The sequence below is a fragment of the Clarias gariepinus genome, chromosome 19 (assembly GCF_024256425.1).
Source record: "Clarias gariepinus isolate MV-2021 ecotype Netherlands chromosome 19, CGAR_prim_01v2, whole genome shotgun sequence".
Classification (NCBI taxonomy): Eukaryota; Metazoa; Chordata; class Actinopteri; order Siluriformes; family Clariidae; genus Clarias; species Clarias gariepinus.
The window spans coordinates 22,403,769-22,409,768 of record NC_071118.1 but is presented as its reverse complement, the minus strand read 5'-3'; positions in this window follow the sequence as shown (position 1 = coordinate 22,409,768).

The window sequence follows — 6,000 nt, the reverse complement described above, 5'->3', positions numbered from 1 at the left end:
CTGTAATTGCAGCAAAAGGTGGTTCTACAAAGTATTGACTCAGGGGGCTGAATAATTACAAACACCCCACTTTTCAGTTACTTATTTGTAAAAAATGTTTGGAATCATGTATGATTTTCATTCCACTTCTCATGTGTACACCACTTTGTATTGGTCTTTACCAGCACGCTGCTCTCACCGTCACTTGTTTAGATTTAATCTCAACATCCAAAACAGTCACAAAACCAAATTAAACAGTTATTTTTACCAAACAGTTCCAGTTGGCATCACAACAAACATTTAAATCTCTTTTTTTTTTTTCTTAACATAAAACATGAATATGAAATCAGGCAGATTAGATACTACTGGCAACCAAATATCAGTCTCCATGTTGAGTTGAGCACTGCTGAACCATGTGCTTCCATGTAGCTAACTCAGTTAAACAAAGACTTATAAAACTAATTAAATTATAGAAAGCATATACATCTTTACTATTTTCTACCACAATAAAGATAGGATTACCAACAATATGTCACAGTCTTGTAATGTTTTGTGGAGCATAATTACCTTAAATAAGCACAAATAGTGAGGGGAGAAAGATGGAAAAATAACCAGCACGCTGCTCTCACCCTCACTTGTTTAGATTTAATGAGGGAAAGTAGCGTGGGCTCCCCCTACTGGAGCTCCAAAGTAAAAGACATTACCAATGGATCAATGCATGATTAACTCACCCAGGTGATAATGCACATTACCTATCAGTACAGTATTATACCTTTTTTTTTTTTTATTATCAGTGATAATTTTAACAACCACGTTTAACACAATGATCAGTCACTGTACGCATTTGTAAATAATCAAAAATGACACACATTGAAAATAGAACACTGCAATCTCTGTGATCCAAACAAAAAAATGAACATGCATCAAAATGCATAACATCACTAACGCAAGCATATATCCCTGGGGTTTCCCTTTAGCTTTTACTTTACTGTCCAAACCACCTTGTTACACTCTCCCCTGCCCATAGTCATCGTCCTCGGTGACTACTTACATCCTACTTGTCTAGCATTCCCTGAAGTCTCCCAGAAGTATAAAGGACCATACCAGCTAAAACCTGAGACAGAACATCTGGACTAAAGGACACTGCCTTACAGGCTGGCCTAGGCAGATTATGTGGGTTACTATGGACACCTGCAGTCTCCCTCTGTGTTCTTCGTGGAGCTGGAGAAGGGACACCTGTCCTGCTACTTTTCCCTACTCTCTTCCTTGGGATAGGCACAGGTCTAGACTAAACTTCCTCAGCAGAGAGGTCAACACATACTGGCTCTGGGAGGGATGATACAGGCTTTGGCCTTTGGGTAGCCAGAGAAGCATCACTGCTATCTGTCCCTGAAACTTACTTTGCATTGGCTTCTCCACATTAAAACCAAAATCTCTTTCAGGTTCAGGAAGAAACTGACTGAACTTTTCAGGCATTGGCATCAGCACCCGCCCCTCCCTTGGATATCTAACCTTTTCCACCAACACACACTGTGAATCATGAAATTGTCCCTCTGGCTCTAAAATTGGGATAGGATTATCACTTGAAGAAGCTTCTGAACACCTCGGTCTTGGCCCTACTACCTGGTATTCCACCACGATGTGCTTCCTGCAATCTTTCCCTATGCACGGCCAACCAATTAGGCTCAACATCAGTCGCTGGCTCTTGCCCTAACAAAGCATCGACAGGGAGATGTGGCTGAACACCAAAAAGCAGATAATATGGTGAGTAACCTGTGGACGAGTGGGGTGTCACAATATATGCATAGATCCCCTCAACTAGGTGCTCTGGCCATTTGCGCTTCTTTTCCGGTGGAAGTGCGCGAAAGGGATCATGGAGAGTTCTGTTGAACCTTTTACATTGGGGGTTTCTTTGTGGGTGATGTGGTGTGGTGCGGGTTTCCTTTACCCCATATAGCCGGCAGAGCTCAGAGATTCACAGAGATCACTTTTAAAATTCCGACAGTGGTCCCAGTGCAAGCGCTGTGAAACACCATACTTTAGAAACCACTCTCGGAGAAGGATCTTTGCTGTAGTCTCTGCCTTCTGATCACGTGTGGGAAACGTCTGACTAAACTTAGTGAACACATCGGTCACAACCAGGACATTCTCACGGCCATCAGAAGCTGGTTTTAGTACCGTAAAGTTAACCGCAACCACCTCCAGTGGACAGGAAGCTAAGAATGGCGTCCAGCATGATTGAATCTGAGGCCGCAGCATTTTCGAAAGCAGACATCTCTGACACCTTTTTAACCACCTTTCAACATCCTCATACATCTGTACCCAAAAGCACATCATGCCTCAACAGTCCTACTGTCCTTTCAATCCCCTGATGCCCCATCTGGTCATGAACACTTCTTAGAACTGGCTCGGTCAGACAGGCAGACAAAAACAATTGACAGCATTCACCCAGGTGAACATCTTCTACCACACAGTACAAAAGACCCTGTTTCTCCCTAATCTTATTCCATTGTTTTAGCAAAGCAAGTACCTGTTTTGACAAGCCCAACCTTTCCTGTCGGGTGGGTTTTCCCTTTCTGCTTCAAAATTTCTAAAACACGCTAATTGTAGGGTCTTTTACCTCACCCTCGGTATTCTCGTTCACCTCAGACACTCTCAGCTGCCTAATGCATAGCACTCTACACCTGCTGCCAGCAGATCTAGCCCTAAAGCTGTCCTCGTCTTAAGAGAATTAAAAATAGCCACACAATCATCATATTCCACATCGTCTCCTTCTGACTCAGGCTTCTCCAAACCTGACCTTCGTAAAAAAGCATAAGCTGCCGTATTGCATCGCCCAGGGCGATACTGCACCTCAAAATCGAACACAGCCAGCTGGGATAACCAACGCTGTTCGATTGCACCCAACTTAGCAGTAGAGAGATGACAAAGTGGGTTGTCCGTCAACACAGTAAACTTGGATCCTAGCTCCTAAACTTCTCAGTCACTTCCCATTTTAGTGCTAGAAGCTCGAGCTTCATACTGCTATAATTCTTATCGCTTCGCTCAGCCCCTCGCAGTCTGTGGCTTGAATAAGCAATGACAGTTTTCTTATCTCCCTGATACTGGTACAAAACTGCACTTAGTCTCAGGTTGCTGGCATTAGTTTCTAGAAGGAATGGCAAGGTAAAATTGGCATAACCCAATATCGGGGAACTAGTCAACTTATCCTTAAGGCTTTTAAAAGCCAGCTCTGAGTTCCAGAAATGCCTGTACAACCACTGCACTTTGGAGGAACTGCTCTCCTTGAGACAACTGTTTACCACATCATGCAGGGGCCCCGCTACCTGAGAAAACCCTTCAATAAACCTTCTGTAGTAGCTGCAGAATCCCCAAAACAATCTGAGTTCCCTAAGGGTACCAGGAACTGGCCACTGTCTCACTGCACCTATTTTCTCAGGGTCTGCACTCACCCCCTGTGCCGAGACTTGATGATCCAGAAACCAAACTTCCGACTGCTGAAAATGGCATTTTTCAACCTTAACCTTTAATCCATTGTCCTTCAATCTCCGGAACGCCGTCTCTAGCTTGTCCAAATGCTCGGAGATGGATGATGAATACACTAATAGGTCATCTAGGTAGACTAGCACCATCTGGAAAATTAAATTACTCATGGTGGCTTGCATCAGTAATGGAATGTCGCTGGGGCATTAAACATGCCAAAAGGCATACGTTGATATTCATAGAGCACAAATGGTGTGATGAATGCTGTCTTATGCCTGTCCTTCTTATTAATGGCCATCTGATGATACCCACTAGCAAGGAGTATTGTCTATTGTTGAGAATATCTTGGCCCCAGACAAAGCATCCAAGCTTTCATCTATCCTTGGCAATGGAAATGCATCCGGTCTGGTCTTTAAAAGGTGATATGCATCGACAGTAGAAACACTGAACACAACCCCTTTTATTGGTTGACGAAATGGCAAAAGAGCGGCTAAATTTTTTTGTAATGTGTTATACGCTGAAATGCCCCCCTGCCATGGATTGCCCACCCCTACAAAACCGCTATCAAAAATAAAATAAGCAATATGAAAATATATATGTTGTATATAAAAATTTAAATAATTTATCTTTTAAATACTTTTATATTGTTTATTTTATAATAAAATTAGTTTCGTCCAATTTTTCATTATAAAAAATATATTTTTTTATTATATGTAAATATTTATTTGCATATTCATGACAAACCCCTGAAAAAATAAATGTTACAAAATAAACATTATACAAGAATGTTCTAATATAATATTTGATAGCGATTATGTGGGGGGGCAATCCATGGCAGGGGGGCATATATATATGCAAGATACTTTTCTTTTCCCATGTGAGTCAGTCCGCGTCAGTCATGCTCTTTAACCAATCAGATGTGACCTCGCCATTTTAACCAATCATAACCCGCCAGGAGCGCAGTCTAAATCCTGTTTACATGAAATAAACCAGCTTCCGAGGAGGTTTAAGCTTATAGACATGTTGCTATGACAGCAAATGCAAGAAGCGCATCGAAGAACGAAAAAATCCAAGATCAGGACAAATCCAGAACAATTAAATCCAGCTAACTGAGTTAGCGACCTACAAAGAACGGACCCCTGGTTGTCGTACATCTGTTGTATTTAAGCGCTGCTTGGTTGTTTAAGCTTTCTCTGTGTCTGTCTGTGTCATGCCGTTTTCATTGTTCTTATGCTATTCCATTAAGTTGCTTAATGTTATGCTCCATGCTTTGGTTTTGTTATAGTGTCATGTTCTCTTGGCTTTTGATTATAGTCTGTTTAGTTTAATGGTTGTTGTCTTTTCCCTCTCTCTGCTTCATGCCTATGTTTGGTTTAACTCCTAGTCATGTTTAGCTCCACGTTAAGTTTAACTCTTTTTAGGTTAAGCTTCTATTTAGTTTAGCTTTTGGTTTCTCCTAAGTTCAGTGTTACTGTTTCTTACTTCCCTTATGTACGTGTTTATTTATGTTCTGTTTTCCTTTATTAAAAGTCTTCATAGTTATTCACCTCTGCGTATATGCCTTTTCCCAAGCCCACACACAGGACTTGTTATAGTATGTCTTCAGAGCTGCACTAATGCTCATGTTAAAGTGTTATATCGCTTAACTTATTTGTATGAAAACCGCATTAATTAAACTCCCGGTTAATGAAATGCAGACAATGGCTAATGCTATCAAAGTTAAATGGTTAACATTAGCATAGGCATTCCAAAAAAAACTTTTAAAACACTGTTAGTACATAGGCTTATTAATATCATTTATTTTAGCAAAACTAAATATTCTGTTCATTTATCTTTGTTTTTACTAAATTTTTTTAAATACAAGTTCTTTTTAACCAGAGTTCTGCCATGGAGGATTGGGTCAGACGGGTGACAGCTGGCCTTATAAAGCTATTAGAGCTGTTAAGAGTGCTGTAGTCCTTGAGGGCCTACGTGACTGTGCACCAGCTTTAGGGGTGATGTTTGATCAGAGAATTCCAAAACGTCTAACACAGTGGAAACAAAGACTTAAACTGTTTCATCTTTGATAGTTTTTAAAAATGGATACTTTTAAATAAAAGAACCAAATAGAGACTGATAAGCAGCTGATGTTATCCAGATATTTTACTGACCTTTAACAAAATACAATATGTATTCATCTTTTTTCTACAAATTCCTTTTTTTTGATAGCAGTTTCTTTAGCGCTACATGTGAGCAGACCAACACAAATGTAATGTGCACATGGTCATCTTTGTCTTCTGTTTGCATTTAAGATACTCAACCATCTTGGGAAAGTCAATGTGTGTTCATACAAGACAAATAGGGTTTTAAAGATTATGTGCCTAGAAAGCATAACGGAAGTCAGCACAAGGTACGCTTTGTCATATAAAATGTGCCAGTAAAATGAGATGATGCACTATGGCTCTAACTTTTGAGAGGGACCTGTTGCAACAGTTTGCTTTGAATAAAACATTTTTTCTCTGACTTATCTTTTTTTTATGTGTAGCATTTTCACCACAC